Below are 21,884 nucleotides of genomic sequence, written 5' to 3'. Positions count from 1 at the left end.
TGCAAGACCCTGGTGAGCCGGTTGACAAGTTCATCATCTGCTAGAGAGAGTTGACAACCTTCCATGCCACTCCCACGACTTAGAAGGAAGCGATTCATAACTGCATATGGAACATGCTTCTCGAGATCGCTCTACATGTCGATGCATCCAATCCACCCTCCATTTCAGAGATCATCTCCAAGGCAGTTCGTATTGAGGGACTATTCAAGCATCATGGCAACCCTAATCAGCAACCTGCCAGCTTAAACTCTCGCTCCAATAGTCGGCGCAGCCAAAAGGCAGTAATCAGCGCTGCGATCAACGTGGCTGGCAACAAAGGCGCGGTTCCTCAAACCCTGGACCTTTCCAAGACGCAGGCGTCTCCAGCCAGAGGCAAGCAGTAGTCTTACAATAGAGTCCACCTCCTAAAAATTCTAGGTGAAAGCATTTGGGGCAACTGAGATTTCTCACATAATCACAATCCAAGAGGACAACGAGCAACCCGCAATCCTTCTTGCATTTTTCTCCATAATTCTCGAAGAAGGGCTCGTCACTCCCAAGCTAGCAAGGGAGCCCAAGTTCCTGCCTCTAAAAATTGAGAACCTCTGGTGCGCGTATCACCACATACGAGGCCATGAGGTCAGCAAATGCACTGGCTTCTACATGCTATTGCAGCGAAGATGTAGTAGTACCAGGAAGTCCAAGGCAACCCAAAAGGACACCCTCGACTCCCTCTTCCGCATGAGCAAGAACACCTCCTGACGCAAGCCCAAGAAAGCACTGAACTAAACCCTCTGCAAGCCCTCTTCAGGGCAATGCTCCAACAAGGCCTTGTCACTCCCAAGCTTGCCAGGCAGCGGAGGCATCTTGCTCAAGGCAAGAAAAAACATTGGTGCCCATATCACCAAGTATGAGTCCACGAACTCAATGAATGCTCTAGGTTCGAAGCAATAATAGCGGAGAACGTCGAGCAAGACCACATTGTTTGTACGGTTCTCTCGAAATGTGTCCAGGCCATCGCTCTATCAGCCCCTCCTGAGTATACACTGAACCTTTTAGAGCCTTCAACCTCTCAGCCCTAGAATGTCTACCATGGGCGGAGTAGGCTCAAATACTTGACATGTGAGGTAGTTTATCAAGCTAGGGCTACTCACCAGCCTTATAGGGTGGTCCAAACATCCCCTCAGGATCCAAAAGGAGACAGCGGGCACCTAGGTCGGCTCACCGAAGGAATCGTCCTCCTCAGCCACTAGTTGAGGATTTGCAAGACATTATCCCAAGCACAGATCGCTTCGTCCTTTCGTCCAATCAGACAGACATCCCTGAGTCAGCAACAGCTCGGGATTCCCCCAATATGGGTGACGAAGCTAAATGCACCCCACGGCGGCCAAAGCCAGGGCAAGACCTAAAGTATCCCTTGCAAACGTCCAAGTCTGGTGACGACATAAAAAGCTTCCTGGAACATTCTAATTCTTCTTCTTCTCCCTCCTCTTCTATTTTCTCCAGAGGTGTAGCTCGAAAGTGCCCAGACTTCGACACTCTAAACAAAGAGTTCGACGACATCAACCTCACCACACCGCAGCAAGAGCGTCTCAGAGAGATGCTAGCCCAGGTGATTGGATTCTAGACAGCCGCCGACGCCCTGTCAACCTGAGCAAAAGCTATGTCATCTTCAGGTTCCTACTCGCATGAGGCCTGCCACATGATCCAAGTGCATGAAGCATCACCTAGCTCGGGGCAAGCATCAAGTGATCCCAGTCACGAGGTCATGGACTCCCCGTTCGAAGCTCATCGTTCCATCACCTAGACTAGCCAGAGACCGGTACTCTCCCACACTGTGCCTCTCTTAGAAGCCGAGATGTCCAGATCATGAGCTTCTACATTCAAGGTCAATGAAAATCCTGGTGATTCTCCTGATGAGGAACTCCAAGAAGCTTCAGAAGAGTGGGAAGAGGGCAGTCATGCCACGGCTGATGAGATTGAAGAGATCAACCTAAGGGATGAGGCTGACCTAAGGCCGACTTTTATCTCAACAAAAATGTCCCTAGAGGAGCAAGAAAGTTATATCTCCCTCCTCTAAGTAAATCGGGTCGACTTTGTCTGGCACTATCATGCGATGCCCGGTCTAGATATTCGATCCAACCATCAAACCCATGAAGCAGAAATTAAGAAGGTTTTGACCCAACCTCGAGATGCAGATCGATGTTGAGGTGAACAAGCTCAGGCAAGCAGGATTCATACATGAAGTCAAATACCCAAAATGGCTGGCAAATGTTGTCCCAGTCAAGAAGAAGAATGGCCAAATCAGGGTCTGTATTGACTTCCGCGATTTGAATAGAGCCTGCCCCAAGGATGACTTCCTCCTCCCGTTCACCGAGATGCTGGTCTACTCCATAGCTCATTGTCAAATCTTCTCCTTTATGGATGGGTATTCTGGTTATAATCAAATCAGGATGGCACTAGAAGATGAGGAGGCCACAACGTTCTTGGCACTAATAGGTGTCTTTTGTTACACTGTGATGCCTTTAGGGTTAAATAAAGTCAGCGCCACATACCAGTGGGCCACGACAATCATCTTCAAGGACATGATCCACAAGGAGGTTGAGTGTTATGTGGAAGACCTGGTGGTGAAATCTGAAACAAAGGACGCCCACATACAAGACCTCAAAAAGGTATTTGAACGACTGCAGTTTCACCAACTCAAGATGAACCCCTTTAAATGCCCCTTGACTAGAGATCGAGCTAGTCAAAATAAAGGTAATTCAGGACATGCCACCGCCTGCAACACTCCATGAACTATGGTCTCTTTAAGGACAGATCGCCTACATTCAAAGGCTCATCTCGAACTTTCAGAGCGATGCAGGCCCTTTTCACATGTCCTAAAGAAGGACACTCCCTTCATATGGGATGAGGCGTGCCAAGCTGCACTCGATGACATCAAGCAATACCTATTGAATCCTCTAGTTCTCTCTACACCAGTGTTGGGAAGGCTTCTTATCCTGTATATGACAGTTCTTCATGACATTGATGGAGGGAAAGAGACAACACTCTACTATCTCAGCCGCAGAATTCAAGGGTCGAGAAGAATTGCCCTCCCATCGAGAAGATGTGCCTAGCCTTGATCTTTGCGGTACAGAAGCTCTGCCATTACTTGCTTAGTCACGAGGTCAAGTTAATCTCTCAGGCAAACCCGGTCAAGTTCCTTATGACCCGGCCATGCTTGTCAAGACGTTTGGCCAAGTGGGCATTATTGTTGATGGAGTTCGACATCACGTATGTACCATAGAAGGTAGTCAAAGGTCAAGCCCTAGTAGACTTCCTTTCGGCTCGCCCAATTCCTTCAGAATCTCCCATGTCGAGCAACCTCCCAGATGAAGAAGTTTTCTGTATGGCGCAAACTCAGTCGTGGGAAATGTACTTTGACAGAGCATTTCAATTTGATAGAGGGGGCACCAGAGTTGTGTTCTTAACTCCCAATGGTGGAATGATCCCTCTATCCTTCTCACTTGTAGAGGCATTTTCTCACAATGAAGTCGAGTATCAAGCCCTCTTAATTGGACTGGAAATCGCCGAAGAGCTAGACCTAGAACACCTGAACATCTTTGGTGACTCTGAGGTAGTCATCAGGCAACTTAAGGAGATTTATGACATAAGGAAAGATACCCTCAAGCCTTACCATGACACGACAAAATCCTACATGGCCCAGTTCGATGATTTCTCCCTGAGTCATATCCCTAGAAGGCTAGACTCGCAGGTTGATGCACTCTCGAAGCTCGGTGCCACCATTAAATTGTCTTCATCAAGGCCCACTCCAGCCTTGATAACCGAATGGAGACACGTTGACTTAAGAGCTGAAGTTGACATAGATGACGAGAGGGATGTCTTCACTAAATGCCCGCCTTACCCATTCGGGGCACTCCTCACAGCTACAGATGTCATTGAGGCAGAGCAAGAAATGTCAAAGGAAAAGGATCCAGGGTCAAGGAGCAGGAGCCCGAGTTCTTCGACCCAATGTGTGCGGAGGTTGAACAAGTCAAGGACTTGAGGGAGCCTATCATGAACTTCATAAAGCCTGGAAGGCTACCTAAGGATAGGGCAAAACGCCACGGTATATGACGGATGTCCACTAAGTACACCCTTCTCGATGGAGATGTCCTCTTTCGTCTGTCATTTGATGGAATTCTCTTCATAAGCATCGATACAAAACAGGCAAGCAAAGTACTCAAAGAAGTGCACTTGGGTATCTATGGGATGCATCAGTCCGGCCCTAAGCTCTACAAGTGCATATGCAGACTCGGCTATTATTGGCCTTCCATGGTGGCTAACGCCAAAAACTATGCCCAAAAATGTCAGGTGTGTCAGATCCACTCAAGCCTCATTCATCAACCCCTATAGCCCCTCCACCCTACAGTGACATCGTGGCCCTTTTCCCTATGGGGTATGGACATTGTAGATCTAATCGATCCCCCTTCTGCCTTGGGCCATGCCTTCATTCTAGCATCGACAGACTACTTTTCCAAGTGAGCTAAAGCAATCCCTCTCAAGCAAGTTCCAGGGATAGCGGTAGCCAACTTCATGCATCATCACATCATCTACCGATTCGGTGTTCTGGGCTACATAATCTCTGATAATGGCCCCCAGTTCAAAAGCCATCATGTTGATCACCTGGTCAACCAGTTTGGCTTCGAGTGAAAGTACTCGACTATGTACTACCCTCGAGCCAATGGATTGGCTGAGGCATTCACGAGGTACTTCAGAAGTCAGTTTCAAAATCAAAGAAGAATTGGTACGAGAAACTGCCTGAAGCTCTGTGGGCTTTCACGCCACCACTCAGAACCATAGTTTACGAAGGTGAGGCGGTCTTGCCCCTCGAGGTTCAAATACCCTCACTCCGTGTTGTTATACATCAGGGACTGACTGAAAATGAGAGGGTCAAGCTCCGTTACCAAGAGTTGGAGGCCCTTGATGAAAAGAGATTAGAGGCCCAGCAGAACCTAGAGCTCAATCACAGAAGAATGAAGAGAGCCTTTGACAAGTCTGTCAAGGTTCACTCATTCGCTCTTGGAGATTTAGTTTTAGCAGTCAAGAGACCGATTATTATGCATGGCCGCTGCAAAGGAAAATTCGAGCCCAAATGGGAAGGTCCATTCATAGTAAAAAAGGTCACACCAAACGGGGCCTATGTACAGGAAAACTCGAATGGAGGAGAGGCGATGCCCCCTATTAATGGACGATACCTAAAGAAGTATTATCCTTGATGTATCCCTAAAAGGAGGTATGTGCAGCAAGAAAAGAAGGAAATGGAAAAGAAGAACATCAAGCCATTAAAAAGAGTTACAAGTTACAAAGGCCCATTAGTAGGGAAGTTACAATGCTCTTGCATTTGAGGATAAGAGGACGGCTCTAGGACAAAAAGAAACACTCTCCTCATGAAGAAGAAACAAACCCACGAAAGAAATGTCTCCCTCATGAAGAAGAAGCAAACCCACCAAAGAAATGCACTCCTCATGAAGAAGAAGCAAAACCACTTGGAGAAGTTAGCTTCAGTCCCACCAAACGAAGAGGGTTACAAGCCAAAAGAAGGAGCCAACCATTTTCAAGTCAGCTCCAATTCATCTGATGAGGAATGGTTGGTTTTCAAGGGATCAGCCCACGACGGAACAACACGGCCGCACAGCCTTCTCGCTTGCCATCACTCTTAACTCCGCGAGACATTGTTGTCCTTGATCATCGCCGCGCGTGACTCAACACCATGTGCAGTCATCACCGTGCGCAAGACATTGTCGCATTCTACCATCACCATGGGAAAACCAACGCCACGCGAGACCATCGCCGCAATCAGCATGCTCCTGAACGCGGCTATCGCCATATGTGGCCTAGTGACATGCGAAGGAGGCGCCGCATACTACTTAATGTCATGCATGACCTTGACGTACCTTGGTTCCCACCATCCCCAATTCCCAGAGGGGATGTGTTCCATTTTGTGCTCATATGCCACTATTAACTGACTATGATAATTTCCATAAACATTGCTTCTACTGTATTAAACTTTGCCTGACCTATTGCAGTTCAAATGATACAAAAAACCTATCCATTTGATAGATGCATGAGTCTTATGTGATTTTTATGTTGTAACTTGCCCAAATTCTATGTAAATGATGAGCTATGCTAAAAAATGTTTCAGTATATCATTGTTGATAGATCTCACAAAAACTAAGAACTTTGATCTCTTTTACCATGAAGTTTTAGCTAACCAAATGAAGTTCAATTACTCCAAAACCATAGCCATTTGAAATCTCTGAATGTCTATTAAAATTTGCATGTTAAAATTATTTTGAAATTCTTGCTAGGCTGAAAGCTACGATTTTAATTGTGAACATATGTCACTATTGGTATAATTCAGCAAGATTCAAAATGATATGCTGAACCCTTAATTGATCAAGTAATGCTCAGTTAGCGAATTGGAATCGGAATTTAGTTAAATTCCCCTCGTAATGTGGGTGTTATGCCTTATTATGTATTTGCCCATGATTGATAAGTACAACAATGAATTTTAAGTTGTATATGAATTTTCCACATGTCATGGATCGATGTTTTTTAACATAGCTTTGTCCTTTTGCAAGGTGAATGCAAATTTCTGTTATGAGACACCGAAATGGCATGATTGTGATCCTACGAATGTTGAATGTTCCTGAGGCCCCTCCCAAATCTCATGTTCTTGCCGTGCGTGGCTTTTTTCTATTATGTTTTTTCTCTCTTCAGCCTGAGATCATGCCTCTGTTTTTCTCTTGAAAGGAGTAAAGTATAAATGAATGAATGTTATGCATGCTTATACACGATGAAACTAATATATGTGATTTTTGGCCATGCAATGGGTCCTCCATTGGTAGTGGATACTGTGATTCTGTTATATGAAACTGATATATATGATTTCTAACTACTACGCAATGGGTCCTTCAATGGTAGGGGATACTGTGATTCTGTTATTTGAAACTGATATATATAATTTCTGGCCACTGCGCAATGGGTACTCCTTTAGTAGTGGATATTGTGATTTTGTTATATGAAACTGATATATGTTATTTCTGGCCACTACGCAATGGGTCTTCCATTAGTAATGGATACTGTGATTCTGTTATATGAAACTGATACATATGATTTCTGGCCACCACGCAACGGGTCCTCCATTAGTAGTGGATACTGTAATTCTGTTATATGAAACTGATATATGTGATTTCTAACCACTATGCAATGGGTCCTCCATTGGTAGTGGATACTGTGATTCTGTTATATGGAACTGATAGTAACCACTACGCAATTTTTAATGTGTTTTTTGATAAAATATGGCATTTACAAGAATCTGGGTCAAAACAGGGTTTTGCAAGGTTGCTGGCAGGCAGACTCGTTCCGGGTCACAAGATACGTTGTGTGAACTATGGATTTGGGTTTACTAGGTTAGGTGTGGTCCTAAGGGTTCAGAAACCATAGAATTTGCCAGATTTAAAATGGGGTGTCTACAGTTGCCCCTCTTTGGCACTCCCTATCCTTTGAGGGACTAGTGAGTGGCAAAGAAGTAGACACTCTGGCATTCCCTATCCTTTGAGGGGTAGGTGAACGTCAAAGATTTCTTCTTGACATCACGTGGTCATAGGGCACACCAACTATCCCTCCAAGTCATTGCGCTCGCGGAACTCACCCATCCAGGGCATTTTTCCTTCTAAGGTTTTCGGTGTGAGATATCGGTGAGTTACACATGTTTGAAACTTGAGTTCGATTTTCTGGCCATGCCACTTAACTTCAGGGGGTTTTATAGTTTGAAATTTTTAACCCTGACATCTTCTTTGATCTCCTTAAGGTTTCCTAAGGCTTTCTATAGGTTTAGGAAAAGAGAGGATAATGCAGACATTGAAAATTTGTTCCTGATGTCCCGTGGTCAAAGGGCACACCAACTATCCCTCCAAGTCATTGCACTCATCAAGCTCACCCACCTAGGGCATTTTTCCTCTTCGGGTTTTCGCCATGAGATGTCAGTGAGTTATACGAGCTTGAAACTGGAGTTGGATTTTCTGGCCATGCCACTTAACTTCAGTTTCAAATCTGCAAACCTACATTTTCCTGTATTTTCAATGGGTTTCCTAAGGCTGTTTATAGGAAAAAGGCTTTCTATAGGAAAAGACTTGTCTGGCCGAATCTGAAGTGAAAGACGAGGCAGCAATGTAGCTATCGCGATAATGCGGTAATCATCATATACAGGTATCCAAGCTCCTCTGTTTTAAAAGTCTTTTAGAAAGTTTGAAAGTAGGGGGGTGTTTGAAATAAAACCCAGAGCAGGGACAGGTTATGATTTAACAAAGAAATTAAAGTTTTTGAAAACACAGACATATAGTGAAAATTTGAAAAGAGAAGATATTTTAGAAAAACAAAGTTGGTTACCAGCTTTAACTCCTACAACCATAGAGCCCTCTAAGCAGTTTAGCGTCATGCAGCGATGGACCATACACCAGACCCTTATATGTCAATACGGGGATAGACAGAATACACCCGACGCTTTTACGTCAATACGGGGACAGACAGAATACACCCGACCTTTTACGTCATACGGGGATAGGCGTTTTCATTGAATAGGGTGGTTTTGCCCTGAACACACCCGACCTTTTGCGTCAAACGGGCTAGGCGTTTTCATTGAACAGGGTGGTTGTGCCCTGAACACACCGAACCTTTTGCATCATATGGGGCTAGACGTTACCTATCTCGGCTCTTTTACTTCGTACGAGTTTGACGTTTGAATTGGATACACCGGACCTTTTACGTCATGCGAGGCTAGACGATACCTGCCTCGGCTCTTTTACGTCACACGAGTTTGACGCTTTTCCATTGAACAGGGTGGTTGTGCCCTGGATACACCCGACCTTTTGCGTCATCCGGGGCTAGACGTTACTTGTCTTGGCTCTTTTACGTCGTAAGAGTTTGACGGTTTTCCATTGAACAGCTGACCTTTTGTGTCATATGGGGCTAGAGGTTACCTGTCTCGGCTCTTTTATGTCGCACGAGTTTGAAATTTTTCTATTAAACAGGGTGGTTGTGCCCTGGACACACTCAACCTTTAATGTCATATGGGGCTAGACGTCGCCTGCCTTGGCTCTTTTACATCGTACGAGTTTGACGTTTTCTGAATTAGACTTTGGTTAGCGTTTTAGGCTCATGCCATTGAGGAGCATTTTAGTTTTTTGAATTTTTTGAAATTTTTTATTTTGGAAAATTGGTTGGCACCTCTCGCCCTCGACTCAGGCCTCCTTATGAGTCAATCCTGCTCAGGCCCTCTTTTCCTTCATCGATCAGGCACCTTCAACCTTGGTACTCGAAGGTTTTCCCTAAGAGTACCATCCTGAACCAGCCCCATCATTTTGGTCGAGTCTCTGGAGCTCATAAGAGAGCTCGGGGCATTGACCTGATGGGAGATCAAGTCCTTCCCCCTCCCTGGCCCAAGATGACTCCAGTTCCTAGCCCTCATCCATTGCCGCACCTGATGGAGACAGCTATCTCATGTGCAAGAAGCGCTGAATAGCCGCGACCTAAATCGCAGTTTTAGAACGAGGTCCATCAAAACCTCAAGACCAAATGCGATAGAGGTCAACAAATTTTAACTAGGGAGGTGACGAAGGTAGTCAAAATAACCAATTATGACAACCCTCTTCACCTGAATCCCTTCTACCCCTTCGGATGATGAAGCTTGAAGAAGAGCTCCATGATCCATGTGTTGTGGTTACTGTTGTAGAAGAAGACCCAGTCACTCAGTAGCCACGGTCTACGCGATTAGTAGACAAGAGTCTAGTTCAGTCAAAGAATGCTGGTCCCCTACTGAATGTCCTACCACGTACAACTCGTCAAGTTCTCAAGCCCCCAATTGCCACTAATGTCGACCTCCATAGAGAAACGGTCAGCGTAATGGTTATAAGCGAGCCCGGTGAAGCGTAGGACCAGCGCATGAACAAGTTTGAGGATATGGTGCGCGCGATGATGGAAAAGATCGATCGTATCGATGCCACACGCCAGTTGGCTAACCATGAGGTCAATTCGCATCACTCTGATGGTGCACCTCCACAGCAACCCCCTCCCTCAACCTCACAGGAAAATTTTGTCCCTCATCCTGTCTCTCAGACAGCCATGCTATGGTCACCCATAGCCTAAAGAACAAACAAATCCCCAGGATACAGGGCGCAACGCCTTATCAAAGGCCATACTCCTCGTATATTGATCAGGTCCCGTTTCCCTCAGATTATAAGAAAGGGAAGTTTCCTTTATTTAACGGAACCACATCCCAAAACCAGCTAATTGCCCACTTCCAAGCAGCATGTCGAGAAACAGCGGCTGACGGAAGACTTCTTCTTTAACAGTTCATTGAGACCATCGGTGGCCCAATATTTCAATGGTATGCTCGACTTCCTCCAAACTCAATCCATACATGGGAGGAGATGGAAAAACTGTTCTATCAATGCTTCTATGAGGTCGAGAGAGAGGTTCAAACCATTGAACTTCTCACCCTGACTCAAGACCCGAATGAGCCCGTGGATTAGTTCATATCAAGATGGAGAAACTTGGCTTCCCGCCATCCGAATCCTATGCCTGATAAGGAAGCAGACCAAGCTTTCCTGCGGAACATGCAGCCTAAGATCACTCTACATGTTGAGGCCTCTAATCCGACCTCCATGTCAGAGTTGATCTCTAAACCAGTCTGCATAGAAAGTTTATCATGCCACCATGGTGGGACACGACAACCATCTACAGGTTCAACAAATAACTGGGGCAATGGTAGCTCTCGGGATAACACACGGGGCAGCCAACAGAAAGGGGTCATCAGTATAGCCATCATAGTCGCTGATTGAAAGAAGGCTCCCTCCCGAACTTTGGACCTCTCTAAAGGGGTAAGCATGGCAAAGGTAACACCCCAGGCTAGCAAGCAACAACAGTTGTACAATCAGGTACCCCCACCAGCCAACCTTGATCAGGGTGATTATTTCACTAGGCATAAGAACAAGGTTTACCCCTTCAAGAAGGAATGGGTCCTTGCGCTGTTCCGATTACTATTAGAACAAAATATGATCCATCTTTCATAAACCAAATTCCCTAAGCAACTTGACCTTGACACTCAGGCGAATTGTGGCACCTACTATCCGAGGATCAATCATCCTACAGATGACTGCTACATGCTGAAGGATATTATCGAGGCCCTGATTTCAGAAGGGCAGTTAAAGCTTGAAGACTTTTAAAGAAGGCCTTCTGGGCAGCCGAGGCCCCTCATGTTGTAATCATCCAAGTGGAAGACAAAATGTCTGGTATACTTTACGCCTTCTTCATTATAATGCTTCAAGAAAGCATAACCACACTGAAGCAGGCGAGGCAACCTTGTCGCCTTACTAAGGGGACTGAAGATCGTTGGTGCTCGTATCATCAGATAAGAGGCCCTTACATGTCACAATTCATAAGCCTCCTTGATATATTCGCAAAGAAAATACAGGAGTGTTAGGAGTTTTATAATCTCCCTGTAAGTGATCCCCAAGTCATTCCTCTATCAGGGCAAGAAGGCCTCACAGAGCAAGACCTTCCTACCAATGACTCGGACTCCGATGAATTCTCGACTTCCCAACCATGGATTGTCTACCATGGCTGAAGCAAACTCAAGTCTTTAAGACGAGAAGCAGTTCGCCAAGCTAGAGCCAGCCCAGCAAGACGAATCACATAGCACCTCAGAAACTAGAAAGAGATGGGCACCAAGGGCTGCTCGCTGAAGAAACAAGACCGCTCAACCCACAGTCAAGCAGCAATTTCTCAAGCCCCTTCCTCCATTGCCAACTTTACTGGATTTCATCCCTGACATGATCCTTCTTCCTTCTTCATCCTGTCAAGAAGACGTTCCCGTGCCATCTCCCACCCAACATACGTCCAATGAGGGTGACGGCATTAAAAGCACTTCTCAATGGTCTAAGCAAGGGAAAGACCTAAAAGACCCCCCGCAACCGTCTAACCTGGTGATGACGTAAAAATTTGCCCAAATCGGTTTGATGAGGGGAACGACCTTAAAAGTCCCCGACCTTCTAACCCTTCTCCTCCTCCTTCTCCTCCTTTTCCTGCTTCTCATTCTCTCTCTTCTATGTCCTCTATAGGTACAACCTTGATATGCCCAGTGTTCAAGGCTCTCGACCAAGAATTCGAAGTAATCAATATCAGCAGGACGCAGTAGAAACGATTGAGAAGGACCCTAGCATAAGCAGCTGGATTCTTAATAGTAAAGCCAAGGCAGAGCCTCCTTCTTCAAAGAACCACAAGAAGTCGAAGCCAAAGAAACCCCAGTGGCCACCTGCGCCTAACTTTGAGCAGAGACTGAGAGAATAAAATGGGCAAAGCTTCTATTCTTAGGAAGCTTGCCATATGATACGGGTCTATGAAGCATCAGCTAGCACGGGGCAAACACTGCAGGCACCCATTCAAATACCGTGTGATTCATACGACGACGCTTCTTTCCCAACCACTACTGAATCTCAATTTCCCTCTAATTTTTAAGACAAGTTTCTCCAACCTGACATGCTTTCCACATTTGAGGTTGACCTTTCCATCACTCGGTTTGAGAAAAGCGCAGGAAGCATGACCTACCCTGGAACCCTAAGAAATGTCAGGGTCATGGGTCTCCACGCATGAAGTTGATAAAAAGGCCTTTGAGAACAACGAGGAAGAGTTGCAAGAAGCCCCAGAAGAATGGGAAGAAGGTGGTCAGGCCATAGCTGACGAACTCGAAGAAATAAATCTTGGAGACGAAGCGGACCCCAGACTCACTTTCATTTCAGTGAATATGTCCCCGCAAGAGAAAGAATATTTAACTACCTTCTTGAGAGCAAACCAAGACATTTTTGCCTGGCATTACCATGAGATGCTTGGTTTAGACCCTCAAGTTGTCATTCACTGTCTCGACATTGATTCAACCGTCAAACCTGTTAAGCATAAATCAAGAAGGTTTAAGCCTAACCTTGAAATGCAGATAGACATCGAGATAACCAAACTCAGACAAGCAGGATTCATTCGTGACGTCAAGTACCCGAAATGGCTAGCAAATGTCGTTCCCATCAAGAAGAAGAATGGTCAAATCAGGGTGTGTATTGACTTTCGTAATTTGAATATCGTTTGTCCCAAGGATGACTTCCCGTTGCCATTCATCGAGATGCTCATCGACTCTACGACTCACTGTCAAATCTTTTCCTTCATAGATGGATACTCCGGGTATAATCAGATAAGAATGGCGCCAAAAGATGAAGAGGCCAATGCATTCTTAACTCCAAAAGGGGTCTTCTGCTACACAATGATGCCTTTTGGATTAAAGAATGCTGGCGCCACGTCCCAGAGAGCAATGACGACCATTTTCAAAGACATGATGCACATAGAGGTGGAGTGTTATGTAGATGACTTGGTGGTTATGTAAATGACTTGGTGGTAAAATCCGAAGAGAAGGATGCTCACATGAGAGATCTTGAAAAGGTATTCAAGCGATTGCGTCTTCATCAGCTAAAAATGAACCCGCTGAAATGCGCTTTTGACGTGCGCTCCAGAAAAATATTGGGGTTCATCGTCAAACATCGAGGGCTTGAAAGTCGAGCCAGTCAAGATCAAGGCCATACAAGAAATTCCATCACCAACTATGCTTCTAGAACTGCTCTCCCTCCAAGGGAAACTGGCATACATTCGCAGGTTCATCTCGAACCTCTCAGGTCTTTGTAAACTCTTTACACACCTGCTAAAGAAAGATACCCCATTCATCTGTGATGAAGCATGTCAGGCAACCCTCGACGACATCAAGCATTATTTACTCAACCCTCCAATGCTCCTTACACCAATAATGGGAAGACTCCTTATTCTATACGTGACTGCTTTAGACGAATCACTCGGAGCATTGTTGGCACAAAACAATGAAGAGGGAACAGAGAATGCGTTATATTACCTCAGCCGCAGGATGCAAAGGGCCGAGAAGAATTATCCCCCTATTGAAAAGATGTGTCTGGCCATAATCTTCACAGTACAAAAACTCCATCATTACTTGCTTGGTCATGAAGTGAAACTTATATTAAGAGTTGATCCTGTAAAGTTTCTCATGACACACCCTTGTTAGGACGCCTTGCTAAGTGGGGCATTATTGCTAATGGAATTCGACATCACGTATGTCCCACAGAAGGCCTTGGCTGACTTTCTCGCAGCACACCCTGTACTGGCATAATCTCCTCTATCAAGGGACCTCCCTGATGAAGTATTCTGCACTGACATTGCTCTTGTGTAGGAATTGTACTTCGACAGAGCCTTCCAATCAGATCAAGAAGGCATCGGAGTAGTATTCCTGACTCTGAGAGGAGGAATATTGCCACTTTCTTTCTCTTTTGCTCAAGCTGGTTCTCATAATGAGGCAAAATATCAGGCCCTTATAATCGGACTAGAGATAGCCTTTGACCTCTACTTGGAGCAGCTCAAGATCTATGGCGACTCTGAGTTGGTTATCAAACAGCTCAAGAGATTTATGATGTGAGAAAAGACACTCTCAAGCCTTATCACAATACTGCAAAATCATATATGTCTCAGTTTGAAGACGTATCCCTAAGTCACATCCCCAAGAGGCTAAACTCGCAAGCTGACGCACTTGCAAAACTCGGTGGTAATATTCAATTATCCTCATCAGGGCCCACACTTGTCTGGGTGGAAGAATGGAGACACATCGAACTAAGAACTGAGGTCGACGTGGATGACGACAGAAATATCTTCCCCGAATGCCGTCCTTATCCATTTGCCGCACTTCTATTAGCCAAAGAAGTAATCAAAACTGAATAAGGAATAACACAGAGTCAAGGAGCTAAGGGTCGAAATCAATAACCATGATTCTTTGACCCAATATGCATAGAAATTGAGCAGGTAGAAGATTGGAGAGAGCCCGTCACTAGTTTCCTAAAACATGGCAGGCTCCGGGAAAATCGTGCCGAACGCAATAGCATACATCGAATGTCCACTAAGTATACCCCCCTTGAAGGAGCTGCTCACTTAAGACGGTCATTTGACAACATTCTTCGTAGATGTGTCGATATCCGAGAAGCAAATAAAGTGTTAGAAGAAGTCCACTCAGGCATTTCTGGACTGCACCAGTCCGGTCCTAAGCTCTATGAATGCACATTTTGGTATGGGCTCAATTATTTTTTGAAACAGAAAAATAGAACCATTACTCCCTAAACCACAATGATAACCTAAAAAAGACTCGAAGAACATAATTAAGGAGCCCATGAATACATATAGGGATCCCTATAAAACGGAGTAAAATCATGAAACCAAAACAAATCAAAATGCCTTGGCAAAATAATTGGAATTATAGCAAGATCCTAAAATCAACAAACGTCAAAAATCAACAAGATGTAATACGCCAAGAAGCATCACAGAAATCCAAAAATAAAAAATACGAAAGAAACCCTAAAACCACACAAACGTAACCAACAACTCCTTATTTGTAGAGAACCAGGGAAGGCCATGAACGCCCACCATAAGTTGCCCCTGTAATATGTATCTTCACATAATGGTAGAAGCATGAATTTATTTTACTTGAATTAAAATAAAATGAATGCATTTTCATGTAACTTTAGGAGCATGAAAATATTTGCTTATATTAAAAAAAAATATAATACATGTAGGGGGATAAAGATGCCATCACGATTTTCTTGTGATATATATTTTCAAGAAATTTCTGGAGCGTGAAACTGTTTTACTTGTATATACGCGCGCGCGATGTAAATTCAACCATGTTCTGTTATCAGAGTGACTCATGTTCGAAGGCAGATTTAGAATGAAATTAACAGAGAATGATGTTTGTCACATAAGCTATATATCATCTTTCTAATGATATTTATTGCATAAGACATATTTTGTTCATCTATTTTCATACTGCCTACTTGCTCCCTCTAGCAAAACCCATTTTAAGAGTGTCCACGAGCACCAAATTTTGAATGGGCTTTATATAGATCTTCACGCCAATCTTTTGAATAGGGAAAATAAGAAGAACGAAAAGAAAAAAAATATGCCCTTGAAATGCCTAGAAATTGAACAAGACAACCCTATTATTTTTTTTTGAAGACAAGATCGAAGTGCTAAGACCTCAAAATTCAATTTCTTTTAAAGCCATGACCGTAGATTTCAGAGAGAAAAGGAGTGCTTGCTGGTAACGATCATATGCCCCCAGAGACCATATTTGACACCTCATATAACACCCTGGTGGTTGGCGACATCACAAAACTAAATTTCCAAATTCCTACCAAAACAGGTGTCAAAATAAATTTCTTAAATTATCGCTTTAATATGCAATTTGCAATAAAAGACGGAGCAGATGTTTGTAACTAATGGACGATACGACGATAACACACATTTCAATAGAGGAATTCGAGATCTTAAATTAAGTACTTCACCGCAACACTCTCCAATCCCAACCCTTACAAATAGACAAAATTTATTCCGCACTTCCTTACTAATGCATAACTATTCACAAATAATCCCACGATGGTATGTAGTCTTGCTATTGTTCCCTTCATAGGAGCAACAATCAAACTTGAAGAAGAAACAAATGAAGTTCCTGATGAAATTTACGACATCATTTTCAAAAAAACTATGAAATCCAGAAATGAGAATATGCAACAAAAGATGCATGAAATATTGATCAGAAATCATGGAGATTGTTTTCAAAGAATTCGATGCCACCCTACCTACCCATTTTTATCCCTCTTCCAAACCAAACATTACTATAATATGCCAAAAGAAACTATTTGTTTCCTTTAGTACCTTACCCAAAACCATCATATATGTTTTAATTTCCATGTAAGAAAATTATTGTCCTACATCAGACATTGTCATTTCCTACAATGGAACAACTACATCCACGCCAATCCTAAAGCATTAAATTTCTAAAAGTTTCTTATAAAACATTACCATTATAATCAATGGATTGAATCCTTTGGTTATCCTCACAGACCCTACATCATTATCGCTTTCCACAAAGACCTTAGACCTCAAATATACCCAGATTGTACCTATTTCACCCAACATCCTTTAATCCAAACTATTGGATGGTATGATTCTAATCTCCTGAATCATTGGCTATTTCAAACAAAATTATGGAAAGAATTGAAAATTCTCATGTGCTATATTAATAGAATCCAGCCAGAATGGATTCCCGTGGATGTGTATACAGGAAACACAGTATGGACTGATGAAACACCTAGAGGAGCGGCATTATTACATCAGTTACACATATGGCTTGCGAATCATCCCTCTCCTACAGAACCACCCACAGACAATTCCAGTGATGATACTTATATTGGACCCTCTCATAGCCCATCTATTCCTTCTTCCCCAAGTTATGATTCTGACAGCTATCCTCTCAATTATGACACAGATTGAGTAGAGTCACTGTAGCAAAAACACTGTAGAAATGTCACTGTAGCAAAAACATTATTTGATCGACAACACTATTCAGCACTATTTTGTCGACAGCACTGTACATCACTGCTCTGTCGACAGCACTGTACATCAACTTTTTACTGTTCATGTAGGCCACCTGTCACCATTGTCGGCCACCTGTCACTGTTTATTACCTTTTTACTGTACAAAGTCCACTTGTCCAGGCCAGCTGTCTTCTTTTTAAATTGGTTCGAAATCCGTCTTTCACGTTCAAGGTCTATAAACAGCCCCTTAAGTCATTGTAAACAATGGAGCGCTTCTAGAGCCTCTCAACCTAGTTTCTTTCTTTGGGGTGTCTGCTTCTTTCAAGTTTTGCTTCTTCCTGTGCTGCTTCTTCTTTTTATGCCTGTAAGAACTTTCCATCTAATCTTGTATCTTGTTTATAAGTGTGATCCTTATAAGTTTAGTCTTACAATTGGAAATCATCTACTTAACAAATGGAATCTCCTTTTAAATTTTTATAAATACACTATCGATTTTCTCAAAAAAAACATTCAGAATTCCAACATAAACTAGATATGCGCAAATTGCAACTTGAAATTTACAAAATATATATAATTTAATAAAGTTCACATTATTAAACATCAACAGGGAATGCATCATCGATTGGGTACAAGTTCAAATGAAGATTTCATATCCAATAGCCAAGAGTGATTGTTAACTCACATGGGGCACCAAATTTAAATTTTTGAACTGCTACTGTTAGAGTCAGAAGACAAGATTTCATATCTCCACTTCTTATTCTAATCCACAAATTCATGTTCAAATAGAAGATCGATCCAATTCATTCACAGATTTTACAAAAAGAATCACCTGTAATATGCACATAGCAGATGAATACCATTACCTCACCAACAAATATTTACATGTTCAATAATAAAAAATAAGAACTTCCAATATGACAAGGAAAGATACATAGAACGCATGACACTGAAATCCTATATAGAAGTAAATTTGGAATATAATCACAATGGCTTATCTAACATCTACACTTAAATTTGAAATATACCCACAATGGCTTATCTAACATCTACACCAACTACTTATAGACAAAATAAAAACACCAGCACCAGCATTTCCTTGAGATGGCACCAATAAAATCGAGCACAACTGTTGAACACAATGTCTTCGCACAAAGATTAACATTTGCTAGACTCAGGTCAGATGTTGATCAAATCAAACATTGCATCTTGCCAGTAACTTTCCCTCCCCGGTGTGCTCAATAATGGAGAATCCAACAGCAACAAGAAGCAACTGATGCAACAAAGAAAAACCCCACATTCGTAAAACCCAAGCAAACTAAAAGATTCATCACATCAATATATCATGTTAAAATGGCAAAGCAATCCATGTTTTAGCCGTTCAATCCAGCTAATGCAGAGACTAACCTCCCACATAAAGAAGAGCACACTCCAAGAGAGAGCAACTGATGTGAACAAACAGATGGGCCGATATTGCCAAGCATAAGAGTATAACTAGGACAAGATTAGTCAAGAAGCAAATAAAAACCAGATGTCAAGATTATTAAAGACTGGATATGCAGCTGAACTTCAAAAGACGGCTCCAATCTCCTTCTAAACCTCTAGCAGAAACATTTTCGCATTCACGGATAATATCGGCACAAAAACCAATGAAGGACATAACTCCAAAATGTTTTGAAACACAAATAACTAAAACATGAAAAGAGGCAAGGTAGGTAACCCAATCGTTCTAACACGACGATCACAAGCCATTCTGTACCATCGCAAGAATCAAAGATGTATGTCCACATCATAACACAGCGTAAAAAACAAACATCCAAATTAAACCTGAGATTTTTTTTTGGTGAATAATTAAACTGCGAATTCAGCTGTCTACCTAAACCACAAGAAATAAATCCCTATGACCACAGCACAAATCTCGAAACTTGCATAACTCTAGAACCAATCCAATCAAAATAGCTAGTTCTTGTAAACTGATAAAATAACTCAACACAACAGCAGAAATCCAGAAATCTCAAAGGAACATCGAACAAATACCATTTACGCCTCCACTATTGCCTCCAATAATAGCATCACAAGAGAGCACAAAACTTTCAACAAGCTAATACCCTAAAAGCAAGTCAAACGAATGCAAGTCTCCCAAAACAATACAAACCAATTACAATCTCATCAGGGTTATCCAAACCAAATGAGTCCATAATGCAAACCAGATCCAAATCCAGGTAGATATCAAATGCAGGAACAACTTATGTCAGGAGCCCCAACAACATCCAGCAAAGTTCCTCCCCTCATGAAATCATCGAAGAGGACTCCCTATAATCACTATTACACCAAAAAGGAATTGAAAAGTGGCATCAAGATGAGGTAATTATTTTCCCAAAACACTACAAACCATCAAGCAATCCATGGCATGACATAACACTTCAACATGTTTCCCTTCACCCAGAGACAATGCAACTACTAGTACCTCAACTCATACAATGATCGCATATGCAGAAGAGATCTCTAAATCAACCATGACGACCAATTGTAGTATTAACACTCGAAATCAAATTGATCGGAATATTAAAATAAATAACCCCTTCCAATTTGCATTGCTGCCTTAACAAAATGGAAAAACTTGCAGAACACCTCAACCATTATCTGCATGAAGTTGATTTCTACCTGCATCAAGTTGATTGCAAATAACCCAAAGTAATAATAATGAAATTTTGACAGCATGATACAGCAAACTGGATAGCAATAACCCACAATTGCTTAGGCATTAGAACTGCATAGGCTAAAAAGCAACGATGCAATTGACTATGGTAATGAAACCTTTTTCCTCCACACACAATAGCAAACTATAAAGTCAATTACAATGTTTATAATGATAGCTCTCTAATCAATAACCAAGTAAGAACCAGAGAACAATTTTCAATGCTTGAACAAAAGAACACCTCTTTAACAACTTCACAAAACAACATCACCTAGAGGAGAGTCAGAGATCTGCCCAAATGCAATAGCATTAGGAGTCAACGAAATTCACCAAAACTAGTAAACTGCAAGCAATCACCAAGAAACAATACCAGAGAAGATTCAGAGGGAGAAACTGGAGAATTGGTATACTCAATTAAATCATAAAAGAAGGCCCTAACATAAGGCGACAAGTCCAATTTTACGGATAGTTGATTATCTTATAGAGATTAGATTAGCTTAGACCTTTGAAGCCACGACTTTATGCTGAAACAAAAACACAACCATCATCTTTTAAACCACAATGACACCCGAAATGACTAAAAAAAGTAAATAGCGCATGAATACACACAGAAGCACGCCAGAAATTGAAGCATAAAAACAAAGCATTACAAATCTGAGTAAGACCAATACACCTAAAGAAATCAAAATACCCAAGAAAATCATGTACCAGTGGTTTCTATCTCAATAATGCATTTTTTGGTCCTGTTGTCTAAGCCGAACCTCAAGGCAAATGCTAAAAAAAGAATAAAGAGTCAAAGCTCAGATACTGAAGAAAAAAACACAATATCTAGTCAAGTAGGATCATGTATAGTGATGGACCAATATACGACTCCTGCGAGCAAATCAGCTAAAGGAAATCCTGCAAAAAAGGAACCACCAATAAAAAGATAAAGACTGAATGGACAACCTCATCAAATCCCTTCTCTTCCACCTCTGATCTCTGAAAAACCAATAAATGCATATCTCAGGTGACTTTTCATCCTCATTCCATCGCAAACCAAAAGGTGACTAGAAGAAAAAATAGATCAAACGAACACTGGACAGCACTAAACAGCTCAAACAACTGCAATCCACATAGGTCAAGGCACACGGCACAAATCAAACCATCTTTCCCTTTGCAACTAGTTCTCAATTAATAAACCTATGCACCCATCCCTATTCCATGCGTGTTGGCACTCCTAGTGCACCACTGGAGAGTCATTGTTACAAACAGCAAAGACAAACTACCCAGGTACCCTCGTAGATCAGGCAAAAAGCCAATATAGAATGTATCGTCGATGAAATTGACATCCAAAGATATCAAAGATATGTCACGCTCATTCACCAGAGCTCGATAAATGGTACACGATGTTTCTGAAATTTGAATGATCCTAGAACTCTCATCACCTACTGTCCACATGTTCCATTCAGAAAGCATATAGAAACCTAACTATCAGCCATCAAACAAAATGCAACAGGAAACTGAAATATAAAATCAGCTGACAATATGGTTATAGCACCATGATACAACCTAAACCCCCCAACAAAAAACCAGCCAGTGTGTATAACTCAAAAAGATGCAAAACACTTTACTATAATTAAAACATACCAAATAGAGCCTACCCAACAGCCGTATGCCATGGAGCCCATTAGGCAAACAACCATCGATATATAGCTCCCCCACCT

The sequence above is a fragment of the Amborella trichopoda genome, chromosome 7 (genome assembly GCF_054954075.1).
Source record: "Amborella trichopoda isolate Santa Cruz 75 chromosome 7, AtrichopodaSantaCruz75HAP2 v2.0, whole genome shotgun sequence".
Classification (NCBI taxonomy): domain Eukaryota; kingdom Viridiplantae; phylum Streptophyta; class Magnoliopsida; order Amborellales; family Amborellaceae; genus Amborella; species Amborella trichopoda.
Note: the sequence above shows the minus strand (reverse complement) of the source record.